At 45.5% G+C, this 24,857-nt stretch overlaps 1 protein-coding gene across 2 annotated transcripts in view; it reads left to right on the top strand.

The window, feature by feature from the left end:
• The first annotated feature begins 389 nt into the window (after window positions 1-389).
• Window positions 390-24,857, top strand: part of ABHD6 (abhydrolase domain containing 6, acylglycerol lipase) — a 53,828-nt gene continuing 29,360 nt past the window's right edge. The window contains exons 1-2 of one of the 2 annotated variants that reach the window (XM_082663865.1): window positions 390-754; window positions 18,469-18,533. The gene's annotated coding sequence lies outside the window, so the exon portion shown is untranslated. The remainder of the gene's footprint in view (window positions 755-18,468; window positions 18,534-24,857) is intronic. The other variant, XM_082663866.1, reaches the window with a different exon arrangement.

Raw genomic sequence — 24,857 nt, forward strand, 5'->3', positions numbered from 1 at the left:
TTCTGTCCTTTACAGGGCAAGCCCCTCTTCTCAGAATTCTGAAACAGGAAGCCAAGCACAATGTCCACCTCATAGGATCAAATGAGATAACCCATATAAGGTAGGGTTACTTTGCTTGCCCGAGAACCTGTCTTTCTCTCCGAGCCCTTCGGGGTCAGAGATCCAGCGGGAGTTACTGCCGGGTGCGGTGCCCAGCAGAGCTAGGCACACAACAGGTGCTCAGTAAATGAAACACAATGCCGCGACGAATTCTGGCGTCGCATTGTGAAACTGTGTGTGGCCCTCTGGGTTCCGATCTCTCCCCCAGGGCGCAAGTGAGCGCCTTCGGGGCGGGGCTGGGGTGTTTGGGTTCTTCCCCTCTTCCCCCAACCCCGCCCCTGGCTTCGCGGCGTGAAACTATTGGATGCCTGGAGACGGGTTGCTGGGGTCGGGTTGTGCGGAATACTAACTTTACACTCCGGGCTTAATGCTATAAGCCGGGGGCGCCGGGGAGCTAGGGGTTCTCGCCCCTGAGACCCCAAGACAGAACGCAACAGCCGGGGAGCAGCGCTGGGGGCCGGGCGCAGGCGGAGCCGGCTTTTCTGTCGGAGGACGTAGGCCCTCACGCAGCGCCTTTAAGGCTCCCATCAGAGCCGGCCCCGGAGCTGAGAGCGGCGCGGGCGCGGGCAGTGCTGCTGGACCTGAGCAGGAGCCCGGGGCCGAGGACAGGCGTCTAGATAGTGCGGCTGGTCCCAGGCGGCTGAGGTCAGGTGAGGTGAGCGCTGGTGGGGTGGGGCGGGCTGAGGCGGGGTGGGGGTGTGCACGTCTAGGAGGGAGTATCCGGGGGCTCCTCCAATGGCCCCGTGACCTACCTTCCACTTACCGAGTGCGGGCTGCCTGGCCTCCCTCCAAGCGGCACGAGGTGAAGAAGGGTCGGGAACATGCACCTCCCTTTTTACTCAGTTCCCCCGCCCTGGCATCAGCCCCTGCGCGCTTCCTTCCGGTGCCTGGATAGGTTTGACATTTCCGAATCCCTGGTCCCCCTACTTCCTGCTTTCCTAAGGCCGCGGACAAGGTGAGGATGGGTCGGGGACCTGCAACCTCTTTCTATTTGGCCTCCCCACTGCTTGCGCCATCATCAACCCGTGTGCGCTCCCCACCCAAGTGCCTGGGTGGTTTGGAGGCTCCTGCACCCCCATTTCTCCCACTTTCTGGGGAAGGGCTGCTGCTCGGCTGCCCTCCCAGCCGCAGTCACCTGCCCCCGTCCTGCCCCCAGACATCCGCACCCCTCAAGACCTCTCCCAGCCGAAACCGACCTCCAGCAGCCTTTCAGCTCCCCTTTCCTCAGCCTGCCCCAATTCCCTTGCCCTTGCGCCCTCTCCTCCCCTCAGCTGGCGAGTCAGGATACTGGTCCAAACACCCTGACAGCCCGGAGCCGGCCGGCCAACAGCCGCAGCATCCCCTGCCCACTCCTACAAGGGCTTCCTGGCAGTCTTGGAAATGCAGATTGTGTAACGCCAGCTGCAGGGCAGAGCACGTGCGGGTTTGCACCCCTGAACCCGCAGAGGAGGGGAGGAGGCCAAGTTGACAGAGTGAGGTAGGGAGGGAGGAAGAGGGTGCCGGAGGGTGAAAAGGCTGTACATCCAGGCCAATGTATGAGTCCTTTTTTGTGCCCCCGGGCCTAGCTGGTTAAGTAACAAAAGGTCCCTGCTGGGACCAGAGGCCAGCATTTGTCTCACCTCTCACCGGCTCAGAAATCCCTAATGGCTGACTACACCTGGCTGGGAGTTAAAAATAGTTTATTATTAATGATAGCAGACGTACAATAAGCAAATACAGGGTGCCAGGCCCTTTCCTAAGCACCTTAAAAAAACCTGCCTTATTCCTCTCAACAGCGCCATGAAGTAGGTGCCACCACTGTGCCCATTTCTTAGAGGAGGAATGTGAGGGGTTCAGATATGGTTCCCTCCCAGAACACACAGTGAGTCTGACCTCAAGGCCCCTATTCTGAACCACTAGACTTATTTTATTGTTACTAATAAATTCTTATCAACAATATTTTTAAAATATAGGAAGTTAAAAATTAGAGAAATTAATAACCTGTGTTCCTACCATCAGTTTATTTTTCTAAAATTAGGTTTTCAGGCCAGCAAGAAATCCTTGGTAGCCTCCTGAAGAATACTGATGCCCAGAGAGGAGAAGGGACTTGCTTGAGGCCACACAGCCTGACAGTGCCAGGACCGGGGTGCAAAACAGGTCCTGGGATAGTTACTTGGGTACTTCCTGGGCTCTCTGATGCTGCCTCAGCCTTTCAGCTAGGCCCCTGGAGACCCTGCCCCCTCCCCCTCTGCACTGTGACCTCCCCTTTCCTTCTCTGCTTCCTTTGCTCTAGCCCAGGCTAGTGAACACACATTCTTCCTGCTGCTGCCTTTGCTTAGGCTGTCCGCACCTCTGGGAATGCCCTTCATGGAATCTCTAATGTCTAAATTGTCAAAAGTCCAGAAATAACAGAAGTAAAACCGATGAATCACCAGAGTAGTAATTAGTAAAAATTTATTGTGCAAACACACCAACAAGACAGAACCCGGAGCACTCAAACCAAAACGATGGAATGAGGCTCAGGGATATATTATTATAAAGCAGCTTACATAGGGAGAAAGCAGTGACGGTTTATTCTTTACAGTGGTTGGTTATGGTGTTAGAATTTTCTTAAATGACAGGGAATTGGTTAATAGTTACCTCATATCAACCTTGGGAAACAAGGTTTTGCTTATGATTTTTAGGGACAAGCAAGAAATGACCCAGGTCAAGTTAGTCTTGCAAAATAAATTAAGCTTTGTTTGTATGACTGAACTGGTCTCATCTGCTCAGGGAATTTTTAAGGCTGGTCTCCATTTGTTTGTTTGTTTGTTTGTTTTGCGGTACACGGGCCTCTCACTGTTGTGGCCTCTCCCGTTGCGGACGCGCAGGCTCAGCGGCCATGGCTCATGGGCCCAGCTGCTCCGCGGCATGTGGGATCTTCCCGGACCAGGGCACGAACTCGTGTCCCCTGCATCGGCAAGCGGACTCTCAACCATTGCGCCACTAGGGAAGCCCTCCATTTGTTTTTGATTTAACAAAATATTACCTACCCCTTAGCTCATCTGTCCCCTCCAAGAACACTACCCTGATTTTTCCCCTGCCCCCAGCTAAAATTTGTTTCTTTCTCCCTTGGGATCCCATAGCTGGGACCCTACTACCTTCTACTCCCATGGTGGCGTTTGGAAAGTTCTGCAGCACGCATCTGTCTTGTCCTCTTGGGTGCAGTTGTCCTAGCAGGATCACGAGTGTTCCCCAAGACTCCTCTTCCACTTGCCTGGTGAAGCCCCAGGACAGAGAAAGAGGTCCATGGGGGATGGGTTGGTTTCTGAAGTAAGGATAAGCTCAGGATTTCTGAACCCTGCTACCCCAAACTCCCTTCATTGAGCTGCAGCTGATCAAAGAGAGAATGGCTCAGTGTGGTACCGAATGCTATAATTACATGTTTGTTTTTGTTTACAACCCAAAGGATTCCTACCAGAAAATCAGAGAGACTTGGGTCCAAATCCCATTTCTACCACTTGGTAGCTGTGTGGCCATGGGCCAGTTACCTAAACTCTGAGCCTCAGCTTCTGGTAATGGTACCTGCTTCAGAGGGCAGTGGTGAGATTTAGATAAAATAAAGCACAGGGCCCAGCATGTGGTAAGCACTCAATAAGTACCAGCTATTATGAAGAGTGAGCACCACTTTGAATTACTGGAGAATTATTAACTCATTATTAAATAGCTCATACTCTGCTTAGAGGTGGGTCAAGGGAGTTCGGGCCGAGGAGAGTAAGCATTTTTTTTTCTTTTAATTTATTATTATTATTTTTTAAAGATTCTGTACTTTAATTTATTTTTTATTTATTTATTTTTGGCTGCACTGAGTCTTCGTTGCTGCATGCGGTTCTTCTCTAGTTGGGGCGAGCAGGGACTACTCTTTGTTGCGGTGCGTGGGCTTCTCATTGCGGTGGCTTCTCTTGTTGCGGAGCGTGAGCTCTAGGCATGTGGGCTTCAGTAGTTGTGGCATGCGGGCTCAGTAGTTGTGGCTTGCCGGCTCTAGAGCTCAGGCTTAGTAGTTGTGGCGCACGGGCTTAGTTGCTCTGTGTCATGTGGGATCTTCCCAGACCAGGGCTCGAACCCGTGTCCTCTACATTGGCGGGCGGATTCTTAACCACTGCGCCACCAGGGAAGACCTCTTTTAATTTTTATAGGAGTATAGTTGATATACAATTTTTATTTTTGAGATAAATATATTTTGTACTCAGGAAGGCCGGTGAGAGTTTCTTCAACTCCAAACCATCCATTGCCTTTACAATGAGATAGAATTGCCTTTCTATTTGTTAGCTTTTTAAAAATTTATGAGCTACTAGTTCTGTGAGGATCTGCACACCTGGAATGAATGCGTGAATGCGATTTGTTCAATTGTAAGTGATTATGAAACAATGATAGGAGAAAAAAAACTTGCTCTTAGAGATGACCTTGGTTTTCATTGTGTGTTGGTTCAGGCCTATCTTGGGGGCAAGAGGTTCCATGCAAAAGTTATCTGGGTTTGGAGGGAAGGAAAGCAAGAGTGTTTTATCCGAGTACTCTAATGAACTGCTGAGAGTGGAAATCAACTTCCCTGTGTCGTGTTCTTTTCCAGCTCCTGGTTATTCTGATGACTAGATCAATTATTACAATGATGAGAGTTCAAAAGAAGAGGGCCAGGAATGCCCCCCTCAAAGCTGTGTTTGGAATATGCTGGGAAGCTAGTTATGCAAGTTGAAAAAAAATTTTTTACTTTAAAATTTCTCCTAAATTGATTCTTTGTTGGAATACATTAGGATCCCATTTGATAATTTAAGGACTGTTGAGTTTAGATATTTTAAGACATAACGTTTTGTAAGTTTCACAGTTCTATGGAATTTAGCAGACTTTAGGACTTTTCTTTATTTCTGTGACCCTGTAGGGACATAAACACTTACTGTACTATCCGTTACAGCGACCTTTAGCCACATGTGGCTATTTAAATTCAAATTAATTCAAATTAAATAAAATCAAAAATTCTGTTCTTCAGTCACACTAGCCACATTTCACATGCTCACGTGCCATGTGGCCAGCAGCTACCGTATTAAGCAGAGCAAATAGAGAACATTCCTGTCTTCACAGAAAGTCCTATGGGATAGCACTGTTTATATCTATAAGGCCATGGGAAAGCCACTTGATTACGGGGTTAAGTTCCCTTCTTTCTGGCAAGTCATCTGCAGGCCAAGAAATGGAGTGTGCAGAGGAAGTTTTACTGTCAAGGATGAGGATGTTAATAAATCCCCTTAGCCTCATTTTGGCTGAATGGCTCACTGGCTTTTAACACTGCCGGATTCAAAGGATGGGAGAGAGGGTGGAATCAGATGAAGTGTCTCTGGGCAGTGCATCTCCTGGCTGCATGTTATAACCTTCTAGAGAAGGTTAAAAAATACCCATGCCTGGGGCTTCACTGGTGGCGCAGTGGTTGAGAGTCCGCCTGCCGATTCAGGGGACACGGGTTCGTGCCCCGCCCCGGCCCGGGAATATCCCACATGCCACGGAGCGGCTGGGCCCGTGAGCCATGGCCGCTGAGCCTGCGCGTCTGGAGTCTGTGCTCCGCAACGGGAGGGGCCACAACAGAGAGAGGCCCGCGTACGGCCAAAAAAAAAAAAAAAAAACCCATGCCTGGACTCTGCCCCAGGCCAGCTGAATCTGAATCTCTGAGGGTGGTCCCTGGAATCCGAGGAATCTGTATTTTTTTTAAAGCTCCCTGGGGGGTTCTGTTGTGCAGACCGGGTTGAGAACCACTGCCTTCAAGAGAACTGCCTTCTAGACTGTGCCCTTAAAAAAAAAAAAATTCCTGAGCACTGGAAGAAAATATGTCAAGGTAGATTTGGTGAGTGGCTAAAAATGTTCCTCACTGATTAACTACAGTAATAAAGGTTGGAGTTGAGTGGGCTCACTTCCTGTAGAAGTGGTCTCCCCTGAGGGCAGCTTTCCCCCTAGGGAGCATTTGGCAGCATCTGGAGATATTTTTGCTTGTCACAACTTGAGGGCCTCGCCTGCCTGCGATACTGTTAATTACCCTCACAATGCATAGGAGATGCACAGCAAAGAATTAATCCGGCCCCAAAGACGTAATTTTTGCAAACCAAAGTCCTCTCTGACCTTGGATGTAGTTGCCTCTTCAGAAGAGGTCAAGGGGGCTTCCCTGGTGGCGCAGTGGTTAAGAATCCGCCTGCCAATGCAGGGGACACGGGTTAGAGCCCTGGTCTGGGAAGATCCCACATGCCGGAGCAGCTAAGCCCGTGCACCACAACTACTGAGCCTGCGTGCCACAACTACCGAAGCCCATGTGCCTAGAGCCCATGCTCCGCAACAAGAGAAGCCACCGCAATGAGAAGCCCGCACACCGCAACAGAGTAGCCCCTGCTCGCCGCAGCTAGAGAAGGCCGGGGCGCAGCAACAAAGACCCAACGCAGCCAAAAAAAAAAGTTAGGGAGAGATTAAGATATCCTCCTAAACGGAACCCTCAGAAACCCTCTTGATCATATTTCAGGTTTTTCAATTCCAGAAGCTGTGTAGGGTGTTGCTGTCCGTGGTTGGACGCCTTTGGGGCTGTACCAGGGAAGCTGCTGATTCAGGGAAGCTGTACCTCCTGCTGAAGGTGTGGGCAGGTTCTTACTTACCCTGCTGCAGGTTGAGATCCTCTTCTTGTGAAGTAATTACCCAAAGTGACAGCAGCCTTTCTCCTAGGTGGTTTAAGCTGTGGCTTTTGGCTATTGGTATTGGGTGTTTGATCTGTGATATACCCAGAATAGGATTCAAGCTTGGACTTCCCTGGCGGTCCCGTGGTTAAGACTCTGCACTTCCACTGCAGGGGCGCAGGTTCTATCCCTGGTCTGGGAAGTTCCACATGCTGCGTGGTACAGCTCCCCCCTCCCCCCCCCAAAAAAAAGATTATATGGAATAGAATTCAAGCCTTATATGTGATGAAGTTTGGGAACTGAGCTATGGGTTACACTCTGGGAATATAAAGATAGCAGGCATCTGAACAGACCTGGGCACAGTGGCAGTGCAGGGTGATGGAGGTGTGGTGTTTCTGAACACAAGTTCGTGTGCCCGACACACAGAAAGGCCAAGCAAACCAAAACGTCAGATTTTGGAGCAGAGAAAGTTTATTGCAGGGCCAAGCAAGGAGAACAGGTGACTCATGCTCAAAAACCCCGAACTCCCTGGTGGTTTTGGGGGAGACCATTTTAAAGTCAAATTTGGGGTGCGGGCTGCAGGTTGTGAGTTTCTTCTGATTGGTTGGTGGTGAGGTAACAGGGTAGTGCTCCAGGAATCTTGCGCTCATCCTGAAGTTACCATCCTCCACCTGGGTGGGGGACTTAGTTTCCGCAGAAGAGGGCAAAGATACTGTGATGTATATTCCCTGAGGAGGAACCAGGACCCTGCCCCAAGGCTGCACTATTCTGACAGCTCCTCTGTTTCTGCATTCCCTCTCTTCCCTGATTAGCAACTGTTTGAATATTCCCTTTGGAACTCAGGGAAGGTCAAGGAGGCTGAATGAAGCCTACAAACAAGAAATGGAGGACACAGAAGGGCTTTTGTGCCTAGGAGGGCCCCATAGGGTCCTGCTCAGTTTCAGTGGCAGGGCTTTCTAGCGCCGCCTTGGAAGGCAGGGCAGCTCTTCCCAGCTGTGCTGTGAGCGGTCGCATCCGCCAGTCACTGCTGTGAGCAGTCCCCGTGCATCATCTCATTTTGTCCCCACACCGAGGCTCTAAGAGGTTCAGTGACTTGCCAAGGTCACACACGGATCAGCGACAGGGCAGAGAATTGAACCCAGGTTATGGAACTGCGCAGCTGAACCCTCAGAGGAGCATTTACAGATGGGGTAATATTTTCGTAGCCAAGACTTGAAGGTTGAGCGGGAGCTCAGCAGGCAGGGGCGTGCCAGGGAGAGGGGAGCGTTTGTGCCAAAGCTGTGCGGGTGCGAAGGAGCGTAAGGCGTAGGGATTGCAGATCATTCAGGGAAAGGTGGGGCGGGGGCCTTCCATGTCATGCTGAGGGCCACTGTGAGCCACCAGTGGAGTAGGGGCAGAGGAGAGAAGAGCTGTGTGCCATTGGGCACCTGGCTTAACCTCTCTGGGTCTCACCTTCCCATCTGAACTGGAGCCTCTAAAGCTACACTGCTCTGATGAGGAAAGTTCATTTGACTGGTGGCCGTAATGGGCAAAGTGAAGGAATGGCCTGCAGTGGCGCTGCTGGGGCCGCCCTGCTGATTCAGGGCTTCCATGCTTTCACTTGGTGTTTATACCAAGTGACCACCAAGTGTTACCGAGCTCAAGCTCGCTCTGCTCGCCGCACAAGAGGCCAGTGAATCGGAGACGAGGTGTTGAGGCAAGGAAGACGACTTTATTCGGAAAGCTGGCTGACCGAGAAGATGGCAGACTAGTGTCTCTGATAAACCATCTTATCTGGACTTGGATGCCAGTTTCTTTTATAGAATCAGAGAGGGGGAGGTGGTGAGGAAGTAAAGTAATAAGGCAGAATAGAGAGGGAGAGGCGGAGAGGAAGTAAAGTAAAAGGGCCATCGGTCTTGCAGAACATCTCCTGGAATGACCAGCCTCGGTGAGGGGATGTGTTTCTTTTTTTCTTGCAGCTGTTCACAGGTGGGCAGGGTTCCCTGAGGCAGGCCGTTATGTATGAGTATAATAACAAAAGCAACCAAAGGCAAAGGTTAAAGTCAAGCAGATCCAACGTGGGGTCCCATTTAGCTCTTCCCTTGCCCTTCGTGTATGCTAAAGTGCCACGGCAGATGCAGAGATGTAGTAAGACTTGTCTTCAAGGAGCTTGCAGCCTAGTGGAGGGTACAGCTAGTGTTTTCGTGAGTATTATGGTAAAAGATGCAGGTCATAAATACTTGTAGGTATGGAGAATGAAGCCGAGGTTGCTAATGGCTGGGGGACTGAAGGATATAACTCTTAGTTCTGCCAGAAAGAATTGTTAGGAGATGGGGATAGATAGAGAGGGTATCATCCAGGTCGACAGAAAATGGGGCAGTGGAGAAAAATACAAAGCCAGTTCAGGTACAGTCACCAGAGGGTCTGATTATCAGCCTATCTAGTAGCAGATTCCCCATAGTTTACAGGTTTTAGTGGGGAAGCAGATGTTATAACAGGAAAATATTCATTAATGGACTTGCCACTTACAAACTTGGGTCCCACCCCGTTGTGCCTCCGTCTCTTTTCAACAGTGGTGTCCAGCCATGCTCCAGGAGCATCCACCTCTTGGTCATCGTCTCTCCCAGGTCTCAAGGACATTTTACAAATACAAGACAAACCTTGGAGAGAGAGACATGGGATTTCATGAACTCACCGCAGAAGCCGCTTGACTGTGGAGGCAGTAATAGATGTGACACCTGTTAGTTGATGACGAGAGGGCGGGACTTGAAAATCAAAGGATTGAGAGGCCTGGGGCAAAGCAGTAAAGCATTTTTGCAAAAAACATCCCTTGTATAATAGCGCTGTGCCAACCAAATGTTAACTGGAAGGACTTACCATACTCTAAGGCAATTTACGTGTGATTTATTCTTTGTTCTAAGAATTAGCACAGGATGACAGTTATAACTTAAATCTTGTTCCATATTTGCTATTGATCTTAGGATAGATTTTGATTTTTGTTTACTTATTTGGATAAAGTTCTAAACAAAACTGTGTTTTGACTAAAATTTTGAGCGTGGCATCACCTTTTTCTGATGCTGATTTCCCTGTGTACAGAGATCTCTGGGGAAGAGATTCTGGCTAGAGAAGGTAGGGACCAGCTCACGAAGGGCTCTGAATGCTGAACCTCATGCTGGAAGCCAGAGTTCTTGTCCTGGTAGAACCTGCCAGCTGTTTATAACAGGGCTCCTTTCTGTCTCACACTGGCTTTGTCCCTGCAGTTAGAAAATACTGTAGACCAGCTTCCCTCCTTTAGAAATGACAAAGCCCTCTTTAATCTCCTTGCTTTTCTTTTGAGTTCGGAGCACAGATTCGAGCCATGGGAGAGTGTTTTGGGGCCCTGAGGTTCTATTTCCGGCCTTCTGCTCTTGCATACCCATATAGAGGGCTATTTTAATTCCTTTCAGTCATGTGGAAAGTAGTCACTTATGTGATGCTCTTTCTAGCACCTTACCTTTGAGAGCTGATCTCAGCCAATGACAGTGCATGTGTTCGCATTAATTCATAGAGCAGTGTTCGAGTTAAAGCTTGTTCTGGGAGAGCCTAAAGACTTCGTGGTCCCTGGAGGTAAAGGGTCAAGTGGCTTTTGGCTCCTCTTTTATCCAGTGGAAGACTGGCTTGTATTTCTGTAGGGTTTTCTTGCTTTAAGCATGATTTCAAGCAGGTGGTTATTTCAGACTAATCGCCAGCCTACATCTTGATCCCAGAGGCTGCTGCTTTGAAGGTGCTGGGCTAGTTCAGGATACGTTGTGCGTGTTTCATTGCCTCACTTCTTGGCCAGTACGATTTTTTTAGAAGATGTGCCACTGGGTATATAAGCCCCCTGTCTTCCAGCTGAGCCCCTGATTGACCTGCCTGCCTCTCTCTCTCCTCGGGCTGTGTCCCTTCTCCTCAGGATTGGGTAGCAGGATTTTCTGGTTCTCTGATTCTCTGTCTACAGGACCAGCCTGCTGGGCTGAGCTTCCTTGCCCACAGTGCTGCCCCAGGTGGCAGAAGCAGGGCCTGGGGCTGTGGGCTTGGCTGGCTCTTGAGCAAAAACCCCCGTGGGGAATCAGCTGCTAGTGATTCGGTACAAAGCAGGACGGAGTGAATCTTCTTATCAGTACCTTTCCCAGAACCATGAAGGAGATACACTTTCTGTGGCCATTGAGCATGTGAAATGTGGCTAGCGCAGCTGAGGAGCTGAATTTTATGTTTTATTTAGTTTTGATCATTTTAAATTTAAACAGTCACCATGTGGCTAGTGGCTACTGTATTGGACAATGTAGGATAGACCATTGTACTTGAGGAGTTTATATTGTATTTTTAAAATATTTTATTTTATTTGCTTATTTTTATTTTTGGCTGCGTCGGGTCTTAGTTGTGGCACACGGGCTCTCTTCTTTGTGGCTTGCAGGCTCTTCACTGTGGTGTGTGGGCTTCTCTCTAGTTGCGTCGTGCAGGTTTTCTCTTCTCTAGTTGTGGCGCATGGGCTCTGTAGTTTGTGGCACGCGGGCTCAATAGTTGTGGCGCACGGGCTTAGTTGCCCTGCGGCACGTGGGATCTTAGTTACCTGACCGGGGATCGAACCCACGTCCCCTGCATTGCAGGACGGATTCTTTACCACTGGACCACCAGGGGAGTCCCTATATTGTATTTTTTAATTAAATAGGGAAAACCTTGAACGTGCACATGGTAGCAATTCAAAAGGTACAAAAGGATATCAGTGAAAAGTCTCCCTCATCTCTGCCCCTAGCCTCTCAGTTTCCTTCCCAGCCCCAGTCATGATTATCATCTGTGTCCGTCCTGAAACATTTTACACACATATAAGCATAACATGCATATTTCTCTCTCTCTCTCTCTCAATGCAAGAGATGTTATTCTACCCATTCTCTTCTGTTCCTTGCATTTTTAGTTAACAGTGTACCTTGGAGGTCATTACCCGTAGAGACAAATATGCCACATTATTTTAATGGTTTATAGTTAATTTTATTTGTATTTAATGGCTGTACATTATACTTCTTTATAAAGTTGTACCATCATTTACTTAACATATCCCCTACGAGTGGGCATGTGAGTGCCAATTTTTTTTGCCATGATAAGTAATACTATAACAAATAACCTTCACAAACATGTTCTCAAACATGTTCAGGTCTGAACACAAATCAGTTCCTAGAAATTAGATTATTAGATCAAAGGCGTGTGTACTGTACCTTGCTGCAGATTTTGCCAAAATGCCATCTGTAGGGTTTGTTGACGGGAGTATAAATCTGTACCTTGCGTGAGGGCATCTACTTTCCCACGGCCCCAGCAGCACAGTCTGTTATTACACTTTTTGTTCTTTGCCAATACAATAAAGATCACCATCGCCTTGTGGGTTTAATTTGCATTTCTCTTGTAAATGAGATTGAGCATCTTTTTATATGTCGAAGAGTCATTTGTATTTCCTTTCTGTTACGTGAACTACTCAGATCATTCGCCCATTTTTCTACTGGATTTTATTGTTATTTTTATTGATTTGTAGGACCCTTTATGAGTCTGTCATCTCTGATATGTATTGACACATTTTAACCTTGGTCCTGATATCCTTTTTTTAAATATTTATTTTATTTATTATTTATTTAATTTATTAATTTGGTTGTGCTGGGTCTTAGCTGCGGCAGGCAGGCTCCTTAGTTGCAGCTCGCCGGCTCCTTTAGTTGTGACACATGTGCTCCTTAGTGGCGGCCAGCAGGCTCCTTAGTTGCAGCTCACAGGCTCCTCAGTTGTGGCACGTGAACTCTTAGTTTCGGCATGCATGTGGGATCTAGTTCCCTGACCAGGGATCGAACCTGGGCCCCCAGCATTGGGAGTGTGGAGTCTTAACCACTGCGCTACTGGGGAAGTCCCACGATATCCCTTTCCATGTGGACATTTAAAAACATTTTTATGTAGTCAGCTTATTAATCTTTATGTTATGGCCTCTAGGTTTTAAATCTTAACTTAGAAAGGCTTTCCCTGTGAAGGTGTTTTCAAACAGAGTTCTCATGTTTTCTTCTAGAACTTTCATAGTGTTATTATTTTATTTTATTTTTAAATTTTATTTTTTTATACGGCAGGTTCTTATTTGTCATCAATTTTATACAGATCAGTGTATACGTGTCAATCCCAATCGCCCAATTCATCCCACCCCCACCCCCACCCGCCCACCGCTTTTCCCCCCTTGGTGTCCATACGTTTGTTCTCTACATGTGTGACTCAACTTCTGCCCTGCAAACCGGTTCATCTGTACTATTTTTCTAGGTTTCACATGCATGTGTTAATATACGATATTTGTACTTCACTCTGTATGACAGTCTAGATCCATCCACATCTCAACAAATGACCCAATTTCATTCCTTTTTATGGCTGAGTAATATTCCGTTGTATATATGTACCACATCTTCTTTATCCATTCGTCTGTCAATGGGCATTCAGGTTGCTTCCATGACCTGGCTATTGTAAATAGCGCTGCAATGAACATTGGGGTGCATGTGTCTTTTTGAATTATGGTTTTCTCTGGGTATATGCCCAGTAGTGGGATTGCTGGATCATATGGTAATTCTATTTTTAGTCTTTTAAGGAACCTCCATACTGTTCTCCATAGTGGCTGTATCAATTTACATTGCCACCAACAGTGCAAGAGGGTTCCCTTTTCTCCACACCCTGTCCAGCATTTGTTGTTTGTAGATTTTCTGGTGATGCCCATTCCAACTGGTGTGAGGTGATGCCTCATTGTAGTTTTGATTTGCATTTCTCTAATCATTAGTGATATTGAGCAGCTTTTCATGTGCTTCTTGGCCATCTGTATGTCTTTCTTGAAGAAATGTCTATTTAGGCCTTCTGCCCATTTTTGGATTGGGTTGTTTGTTTTTTGAATATTGAGCTGCATGAGCTGTTTATATATTTTGGAGATTAATCCTTTGTCTGTTGATTCGTTTGCAGATATTTTCTCCCATTCTGAGGGTTGTCTTTTCGTCTTGTTTATGGTTTCCTTTGCTGTGCAAAAGGTTTTAAGTTTCATTAGGTCCCATTTGTTTATATTTCCATTATTCTAGGATGTGTGATTTATGTCAAAGAGTGTTCTTCTATGTTTTCCTCTAAGAGTTTTATAGTGTCCAGTCTTACATTTAGGTCTCGAATTCATTTTGAGTTTATTTTCGTGTATGGTGTTAGGGAGTGTTCTAATCTCATTCTTTTACATGTAGCTGTCCAGTTTTCTCAGCATCACTTATTGAAGAGACTGTCTTTTCTCCACTGTATATCCTTGCCTCCTTTGTCATAGATTAGTTGACCATAGGTGCGTGGGTTTATCTCTGGCTTTCTCTCTTGTTCCATTGATCTATGTTTCTGTTTTTGTGCCAGTACCATATTGTCTTGATTACTGTAGCTTTGTAGTATAGTCTGAAGTCAGGGAGACTGATTCCTCCAGCTCTGTTTTTTTTCCCTCAAGACTGCTTTGGCTATTTGGGGTCTTCTGTGTCTCCATACAAATTTTAAGAGTTTTTGTTCTAGTTCCGTAAAAAATGCCATTGGTAATTTGATAGGGATTGCATTGAATCTGTAGATTGCTTCGGGTAGTATAGTCATTTTCACAATATTGATTCTTCCAGTCCAAGAACATGGTATATCTCTCCATCTGTTGGTATCATCTTTAATTTCTTTCATCAGTGTCTTATAGTTTTCTGCATACAGGTCTTTTGTCTCCCTAGGTAGGTTTATTCCTAGGTATTTTATTCTTTTTGTTGCAATGGTAAATGGGAGTGTTTCCTTAATTTCTCTTTCAGATTTTTCATCATTAGTGTATAGGAATGCAAGAGATTTCTGTGCATTAATTCTGTATCCTGCGACTTTACCAAATTCATTCATTAGCTCTAGTAGTTTTCTGGTAGCATCTTTAGGATTCTCTATGTATAGTATCATGTCACCTGCAAACAGTGACAGTTTTACTTCTTCTTTTCCAATTTGTATTTCTTTTATTTCTTTTTCTTCTCTGATTGCCGTGGCTAGGACTTCCAAAACTATGTTGAATAATAGTGGTGAGAGTGGACATCCTTGTCTTGTTCCTGATCTTAGAGGAAATGCTTTCAGTTTTTCACCACTGAGAATGTGGGTTTGTTGTGTATGGCCTTTATTATGTTGAGGTAGGTTCCCTCTATGCCTTACTTTCTGGAGAGTTTTTATCATAAATGGGTGTTTAATTTTGTCAGAAGCTTTTTCTGCATCTATTGAGCTGATCATATGGTTTTTATTCTTCAGTTTGTTAATATGGTGTATCACACTGATTGATTTGCATATATTGAAGAATCCTTGCATCCCTGGTATAAATCCCACTTGATCATGGTGTATGATCCTTTTAATGTGTTGTTGGATTCTGTGTGCTAGTATTTTTTTGAGGATTTTTGCATCTGTATTCATCAGTGATATTGGTCTATAATTTTCTTTTTTTGTAGTATCTTTGTCTGCTTTTGGTATCAGGGTGATGGTGGCCTCATAGAATGAGTTTTTGAGTGTTCCTTACTCTGCAGTTTTTTGGAAGAGTTTGAGAAGGATGGGTGTTAGCTCTTCTCTAAATGTTTGATAGAATTCACCTGTGAAGCCATCTGGTCCTGGACTTTTGTTTGTTGGAAGATTTTAAATCACAGTTTCAATTTCATTACTTGTGATTGGTCTGTTCATATTTTCTATTTCTTCCTGGTTCAGTCTTGGAGGGTTATACCTTTCTAAGAATTTGCCCATTTCTTCCAGGTTGTCCATTTTGTTGGCATAGAGTTGCTTGTAGTAGTCTGTTAGGATGCTTTGTATTTCTCCGGTGTCTGTTGTAACTTCTCCTTTTTCATTTCTAATTTTATTGATTTGAGTCCTCTCCCTCTTTTTCTTGATGAGTCTGGCTAATGGTTTATCAATTTTGTTTATCTTCTCAAGGAATCAGCTTTTAGTTTTATTGATCTTTGCTATTGTTTTCTTTGTTTCTATTTCATTTATTTCTGCTCTGATCTTTATGATTTCTTTCCTTCTCCTAACGTTGGGTTTTGTTTGTTCTTCTTTCTCTAATTCCTTTAGGTGTAAGGTTAGATTGTTTATTTGAGATTTTTCTTGTTTCTTGAGGTAGGCTTGTATTGCTATAAACTTCCCTCTTAGAACTGCTTTTGCTGCATCCCATAGGTTTTGGATCATCATTTTTCATTGTCATTTGTCTCTAGGTATTTTTTGATTTCCTCTTTGATTTCTTCAGTGATCTCTTGGTTATTTAGTAACGTATTGTTTAGCCTGCATGTGTTTGTGTTTTTTATGTTTTTTTCCCTGTAATTGATTTCTAATCTTATGGTGTTGTGGTCAGAAAAGATGCTTGATATGATTTCAGTTTTCTTAAATTTACTGAGGCTTGATTTGTGACCCAAGATGTGATCTGTCCTGGAGAATGTTCCGTCTTGCACTTGAGAAGAAAGTGTAATCTGCTGTTTTTGGATGGAATGTCCTATAAATATCAATTAAATCTATCTGGTCTATTGTGTCATTTAAAGCTTCTGTTTCCTTATTTATTTTCATTTTGGATGATCTGTCCATTGGTGTAAGTGAGGTGTTAAAGTCCCCCACTATGATTGTGTTACTGTCGATTTCCTCTTTTATAGCTGTTAGCAGTTGCCTTATGTATTGAGGTGTTCCTATGTTGGGTGCATATATATTTATAATTGTTATATGTTCTTCTTGGATTGATCCCTTGATCATTATGTAGTGTCCTTCCTTTTGTCTTGTAACTTTCTTTATTTTAAAGTCTATTTTATCTGATATGAGTATTGCTGTTCCAGCTTTCTTTTGATTTCCATTTGCATGGAATATCTTTTTCTGTCCCCTCATTTTCAGTCTGTATGTATCCCTAGGTCTGAAGTGGGTCTCTTGTAGACAGCATATATATGGGTCTTGTTTTTGTGTCCATTGGTTGGAGCATTTAATCCATTCACGTTTAAGGTAATTATCAATATGTGTGTTCCTATTACCATTTTCTTAATTGTTTTGGGTTTGTTTTTGTAGGTCCTTGTTTCTCTTGTGTTTCCCACTTAGAGAAGTTCCTTTAGCATTTGTTGCAGAGCTGGTTTGGTGGTGCTGAATTCTCTTAGCTTTTGATTGTCTGTAAAGCTTTTGATTTCTCCATTGAATCTGAATGAGATCCTTGGTGGGTAGAGTAATCTTGGTTGTAGGTTCTTCCCTTTCATCACTTTAAGTATATCATGCCGCTCCCTTCTGGCTTGTAGAGTTTCTGCTGAGAAATCAGCTGTTAACCTTATGGGAGTTCCCTTGTATGTTATTTGTCGTTTTTCCCTTGCTGCTTTCAATAATTTTTCTTTGTCTTTAATATTTGCCAATTTGATTACTGTGTGTCTCGGCATTTTTCTCCTTAGGTTTATCCTGTATGGGACTCGCTGTGCTTCCTAGACTTGGGTGGCTGTTTCCTTTCCGATGTTAGGGAGGTTTTTGACTATAATCTCTTCAAATATTTTCTCTGGTTCTTTCTCTCTCTCTTCTCCTTCTGGGACCCCTATAATGCGAATGTTGTTGCGTTTAATGTTGTCTCAGAGGTCTCTTAGTCTGTCTTCACTTGTTTTCATTCTTTTTTCTTTATTCTGTTCCGCAGCATTCTGTCTTCCAGGTCACTTATCCGTTCTTCTGCCTCAGTTATTCTGCTATTGATTCCTTCTAGTGTAGTTTTCATTTCAGTTGTTGTATTGTTCATCTGTGTTTGTTTGTTCTTTAATTCTTCTAGGTCTTTGTTAAACATTTCTTGCATCTTCTCGATCTTTGCCTCCATTCTTTTTCCGAGGTCCTGGATCATCTTCACTATCGTTATTCTGAATTCTTTTTCTGGAAGGTTACCTATCTCCACTTCATTTAGTTGTTTTTCTGGGGTTTTATCTTGTTCCTTCATCTGGTACATCTTGTCTATCTTTCTGTGAATGTGGTTTTTGTTCCTCAGGCTGCAGGATTGTAGTTCTTCTTGCTTCTGCTGTCTGCTCTCTGGTGGATGAGGCTATCTCGGTGTTATTTTTTTATGTTTAATTCCTTGACCCCTCTGGAATAATTCAGGGGTTTTGTGACCTTCAATCACCCATCTACCTGTCTCCTCATTTTTCTGCTGCAGTGCCTTTGCCAGCATCTCTGCTCTGTCCAGCCCTGTTTTTGAGCTTTGCGGTCCCCTCTCTGTAGCCACTCTAATAGAAATACTGTATTCATTTTCCCATTGGTTGCCACCTTCCTCTCATTCCTTTGTGAGTATAACTTTAGGTAACCCTAATCCCAGATGGAGAAGGGGAGTTTTAATCTTTATTTGAAGGTCTTAGTTAAGTTTCAAGCCTTCAGTATCCCCTCTCACCCAAGCATGCCTGTTTCCCTTATTGCCTTTCTCGCTCCTGCAGGCCAGGTATCACCAGCTCAGTCCCTTGCTTTATCCTCATTGCAGATTCCTTCTTTGACCTTCACACCCTCCTGGCCAAGCTCTTTATCTCACTTGCCCTGCCTACCCTTGGTGCAGGTTGTTTAATTAGGGGAGGTGACCTGACCCGGAGGGAACTTTAAAGCCACAGGATATTTGCACTTCTCCTGTGCCGAGGAGGAGATGTTCTGCCTCCCCGGGTGGTTGTTAGCCCTTCATTCGTATTCTCTGATATGATTTAATGCTTTGTCATTTTCTTTCCTGTGATTCCAGAGTCTCAATTTCAGCTTCTGCCAGAGCCAGTAGCAGTTGGGAAAGAAGGCTGTGCTCTTCAAAGAGTGAGTATAGATTTTTAACACCATATATTACGGGGTGGGCGGGCGGGCAAGGCAGCCCTTTAATGAGACTGGGGCTACTCTGTAAGCTCCCTGGCACCCTTCTGCAGGCCAGCCTGTCTGGGGGCAGAAATGTTCTCTGGTTCAGTAGGTCTGGTGGGGAGGGGATTGAGCACGTGAAGATTTTTAAAGCTCAAGATATATATCCAAAAGCCCTCCCTTCTCAAAGACTGTGCCTGGAGCAGGGCTCTGAGTTTGAAGGGAGTGAAGAAGACCTGGGCCTGTGGGGACCAGGATGCTTTCCTGGGGAGTGTGACACTTGAATCAGCCCCAAAGACAGAGAGGAGTTCATCAGGCAGGCGGGAAAGAAGTGCTCCACACGAAGGGGACAGTGTGAGAGAGATGAAGTGTGAGACTGTGCGGGGCTTTTGTGGGGGCAGGAGTTGGATGTTTGGGGTGCAGGCGGAGGTGGGGGCCAGGAAGTTGAGTCGGGATCATACGGAGTACTCAGAGTTCACACTAGACCAGAGCCCCCTGTCCTTGGTGTGAACTGAGAAGATTCCTCTGGCAGCTGGTGGTGGAAGGACTGAACGGGGTGTGAAAGAGCAGTCTTCACAGAAGTGGGAGCAAGGAGAGATGACGACCTGGACGCAGTGTGGCGGCCGAGGGAGCTGTGGTCTGACTCCTACGACGTCTCACACCTGGTGGGAATGTTTCTTCCCCCACGACGTTCCTAGTAAATGTTAAGCCAAAGGAATTGGTTGCACAGGCTTTCGGGGGGTGTGGACACCCTAAATCTGTGCTGTCCAACGCAGCAGCTCCTATTTATATGTGGCTCTCAAGCGTTCACAATGTGATGGATGTGACTGAAGGACTGAACTTTGAATTTTATCTAATTAGTTTACATTTAAATAACCACCTATAAACAGTGCAGTTTGTCTAGACTCAGACAGGTTGGCTCCAGTGCTGGCACCTCCTTGTCTGACAGGAGTGTTGAGCAAGGAGGAAGAGTGAGACATGCATCGGAGTCTGGGAGGCCAGACTGATGGGGATACTGTTGGCAGAAATCGACAAGTCAGGAGCAAGGGGAGAGATGTACCTGAGACCTTGTAGGACAGGACTTTTGGGTCATGGAGATAGTGAAGCAGGCTTTTGGAAAAGTCTGGAAGAAGGTCCTGGCCAGGTATGTTGATTTTTGCGTTTCCTGTAGGAGGGAGTGGCAGAGGGTGTAGATATGGTGAGCTCTTCAAGGAAGACAATGAAGAGCTCATCATGGGACTGTTCAAGGGGAAAAGTAAGGAGCGTATCATGGGAATATCCAGGGGAGAGCGGGAGCAGAGAATCTTAGGAACCAAGCTTTGCATGCTCAGAGCCATGGCTTGTTTGAACAGCAGGGGTGTCTGAGCTGCAAAGTACAGAGGAGGAATGGGCTCAGCCAGAGTGAGGGGGAGACAAGGCCAGGAGGGCAGAGGTGAGCACCTTATGGCAGCAATCCTAGGGTCATGCCACACGTTCAGTGATGACTGGGCAGGCTTAACTACTTCCTTGGAACTTTCAGTGCGATTTTCCTTCGTGATGGAGAAGATTCCTGTGACAAGGCGTTAGAGCTGCTCATTTCTCAAATTACTCTATCTCATCAATCCTGGGGCTTCCATACAAGAGAATCTTAGTATCTTTTTTAGCTGTTGGTCATTAGTAATAGGTTTTTTTTTTTTTTTTTTTTTTGCGGTACGCGGGCCTGTCACTGTTGTGTCCTCTCCCGTTGCGGAGCACAGGCTCCGGACGCGCAGGCTCAGCGGCCATGGCTCACGGGCCTAGCTGCTCCGCGGCATGTGGGATCCTCCCGGACCGGGGCACGAACCCGTGTTCCCTGCAACGGCAGGCGGACTCTCAACCACTGCGCCACCAGGGAAGCCCTAGTGATAATTTTGAGGAATTGGTTTATCTTTACAAGAACCTAGTTTCAGGACTTCCCTGGTGGCGCAGTGGTTAAGAATCAGCCAGCCAATGCAGGGGACATGGGTTTGAGCCCTGGTCCGGGAAGATCGCACATGCCGCGGAGCAACAAAGCCTATGTGCCACAGCTACTGAGCCTGCGCTCTAGAGCCCGCGAGCCACAACTACGGATGCCCGTGTGCCTAGAGCCCATGCTCCGCGACAAGAGAAGCCCACGCACCGCAACGAAGAGTAGCCCCCGCTTGCTGCAACTAGAGAAAGCACGCACGCAGCAAGGAAGACCCAACACAGCCAAAACTAAATAAATTAAATAAATAAATAAATAAAAATTATTGAAAAAAAAGAACCTAGTTTCAGAAATCAGTGTTGGGTAGATGCAACAATGTTTAACAGCTGGGATTTTATACTCAGATTTCAAGAACTTAGTGCTTTTTCCAGGTGGACAACACTGTGGAAAGAATTTTCATATTGCAGAGTTAAAGAAAAAAATTATGAGCAGCACTGGTTAGTTTGTTGTTGTTTGTTGTTTTTTGGTGTTTTTTGGGTGTGTTGGTTCTTAGTAGCGGCACATGGGCTCTTCGTTGTGGTGTATGGGTTTTCTCTTCTTTAGCTGTGGCGCGCGTGTTCCAGATCACGTGGGCTCTAGCAGGCTCTGTAGTTGAGGCACTCAGGGCTTAGTTGCCTGCATTGTGAGACGGATTCTTTACCACTGGACCACCAGGGAAGTCCCAGCACTGGTTAGTTATTCAAAGACACCAGCAACAATAAGGTAACAAGTTGTTAACTTGTAAAGTTAGCATGTTACATCCTCTTAAAATAGTTCTGGAGAAGTGCAAAGAATGTCTATGGGAACACTGAACTCCGGGTCTTTTGTGTAACTGATGTACAATAAATATCTGCTTAGCAAGTGCTGAGAGAAGGCAAAGGTAGCATGAACCAGGCACACCTACAGGATTGGACTGAAATGCAGCTCGTGCCAGGTACCAGTCAGGTGACCTTGGGGGCATTTGTTAACTTCTGTAAGCTTCAGTTTCTCCATCTTTAAAATGGGAGAAATGCTTCTTACTCCCAGTGTTGTGCAGGATAAAATGAGAGGATGTGTGTGAACCATCTACACGGGGCCTGGCATACAGCAGTCGTCCAGTACATGGAGGCTGTCGCTCTTCTATCTTTGGCTATGGTGGTAGTGGCCATGGTCATTATTGTTGTTGCTATAGTTATTAAAATAATCATGATTTTGAAGAGACCAGGACTTTAGTTTGTCAAAATTGATGGCATATGATGTCCAGGGGAAGGCAAGATTCTATAAAAGTGTTTTACATTCTATTTATTCTTGGAATTTTGCTTTATACCTTAAGATTAAAATATCAGAACTCAGGATGACGGGTTTTAAAAGTCAGTGAGAACATTAAAAGACAGTTGTGACACGTTATGCCTGACCTCTAACCCCTGACTAAACCTGGGAACATGAGTCCAATGTTTATCTAGATCTACTGATTAATTTTTGTCCCTGCGTTCAGAGATAAAGGCCCAGAATGCACAGCTTGGATGTTAACAGGGGAAGGCCACGTGGGTGCCTCCGGTCTCGGGGTGAGAGTGTGTTACCCTCCCTGGTACCATAAAGACCAGCTCTCCTTCCTGATGTCCCCTCGTGTCAGACTGTGCTGCAAAGGCGCTGAAATCACTGTCATTAACACTGGGGTGTCTCACGTGACACAACAGATACGTAAAACAAGTTCATTTTTCTTTTTCAGTCTATTCAGCCATTATCAAACACCAAAACGTTATCAAACATTAACCACGCACCAGATATTTCCCAGATACTGTTTTAGGTTTTGGGGAAAATGTAACAGGGAACGAGATTCTCGTGGGGAGCGAGCCAGATCCTACTCTTCAATTGTCTGGCATAATTTCAGAAATGTTTTAAGTCACCAGAGTAGGAAAAGGCAGATGAGATGTTTTGGACGAATGTTCTCATTGATAGATGAGGAAACCAAGGTCTCCCAGCCGGTGCGTGGAAGAGCCAGCGGAGCGCCCCACCCCCAGCCGCGTGCCCGTCCATCACACACATCTGCCCCAGTGGCAGCTATTCATCTGTCACCACCATGATGTTCACCAGATCCGTGAATCACCTATTAGCATTTTTCTTTAACTCATTTCCTTCTTTTAACTTAGATTAATGTGCATCGCTACCATAAACTGAAAATATCCATAAAAATCAACACAACGTTATTAAATAGCTAGATACCGTTGCCTGCGGGAGGCTCAAGGGTTAGAAAGCTATTTTATAACCACACTGAGTTTCTCTTTGACCTAAGCAGGGCGGGAAAAGAACTGCAAAGAGATGACTTTCTCAGTGTGAATGTGAGTGTTACCTGATGCTGTGTAGCCCTGAGTGTTCTGCCCCCTGAAGTCATCTCGCAAACATCAGTTGTTTGGTCCCTGTGCTTAGGGAAACTCCACGCCCTACCCCTTAGTTGATGTTCAGTCATTGGTGATTCTGGGTTCACAAGGCTTCAGTTTTTCTGTGTCCAGCCTTGGGTACATAGAACATCCTATAAACAAACCCCAGCAGGGTAGGGCAGCTGCCTTTTCAAAGGCTGGGGCAAGTCCTTTGTAAAACGAAGGATGTTGCAGAGGTAGGAATAATGGTCAGCTCTTTATAGAAAACTCAGAAAACATGAGTGTCTTCGCTCAGGGCCTGTCTGTATTTGATGTCATCAGGGAAAGTGTGCAGGATTCTTTGTAACAAGTCCAAGCCTTGCTAAATTGATGATGCTCTGCAAAAGCTCCTTATTAAAGACTTTATTCTGCCGTTAAATGGAGGATGGAGCCAGATAAAACCTTCCCCCAAACTGACTGTGACATCCCTAGCAGGCATTGATGAAGCCATGAGGTTTCTTTTTGATGATCATGACTTCATGTTGGGGCTCCCATCTCCAGTGTCAGAGTCTGTGACATCTATGGCTTTGGGCATAAAATGTTCTAATTCCTAGTCTAAAATAACAGCATGCAGTTAACTTCCTGCAGCTCAGGAATCAGAATTCACGGCGGCCCTCAGCAGTTTTTAAGGCCTTTATGTGATGTGGAAAAGTCCTCTTGAATCCGCCAGTTCCCATCTTCACCAACTCTTGTGACCCACACTATTCAAATAGATTCGTAAAATACCCTTCACTCTGTGATTAATTTTCTTACCCCTTGACGGTGGGGCCTTTGTAGCATCGTAAATTGTATCCAGCATTAAATAGGTGACTCCTCTGGGGAGTTTTGTAATTATTGAAAGAGAGAAAAGTCAGGTCTCTTATAACATCATTGGGAATGGTTGTCCCTAAAACAAATAGGATTGAACCCATTTTGTAACTTTGATTTTCATTAATTCATTTGCACCTTATTTGTGTCCTGTGCTTATTCTAGGCACTGGAAAGAACATGTATGATTATTCCTACCGTCTAGGAGCTCTGGTTCTGGGAGGAGAAAGAGGCCAGTGATATAAGTGTGCTGGAAAAAGTGTTTACAGTGACTGAGAAACTGAGAGGACAGTTGAATCAGAAACACAGACAGTGCTTTTGCCCCTGAGAAGGCGGCAGCTTTCATTACCCTAGACTCAGTACTGTCCCCGGATAGAGTGTGTGTGAAACTGAAAGGAACCATCTAACCCACCTACAGATGTATCTGTTTCCCCCTCTAGACCGAGGGGCTTGTTTCACCAAACCTCTCACAAGAGACCAAACATCTAAATGGAGATGTCACATCTTCATGGAGAAATCAGGGGTGACAAATGTGGGTATTTAAAAGCAGAGAGGTTACAAAGATTGAGAAAAGGCCATTTGAAAAAAATTAGACCAAGTGGAGTTAGGAGCAAAGAGAGTGGGTCCAAGCCAGAAACTTGTTTTTTAATCATGACTACCAGCTGAGTGACCTTGCGCAAGTTACTTAACCTCTCTGTGCCTTAGTTGCCTCAACCTATAAATATAGGGAATAAAACACTCGCCTTGCCTGTTTGATGGAGTTGGTGTGCTCTATCAAGGGTTAGCAAATTACAACCTGAAGGCTGTTTTTTACAATACAATTTTATTGGCACACAGTCACACCCATTCATTACATGTTGTATGGCTGCTGTCTCGCTACAAGGGCAGCTTGAAGAGTTGCGACAGAGACCTTATAACCCACAATGCTGAAATATTTATCATCTGCCCTTTACAGAAAAAGTTGGCTGACCCCCATGCTCAGTGGTCATACTGTGCTATCTTGAAATCATTATAAAATGAAACACACATCAGTTGATAGAGGTGTATGGGACAAAGCCTTCCATTTCACAGGAAATATAAGGAAGACCATGATTTGCTAGATGTTTGCTTTTTCTTGAAGAAG

Source organism: Grampus griseus (genome assembly GCF_964374135.1).
Source record: "Grampus griseus genome assembly, chromosome: 10".
In the NCBI taxonomy this organism is placed as follows: Eukaryota; Metazoa; Chordata; class Mammalia; order Artiodactyla; family Delphinidae; genus Grampus; species Grampus griseus.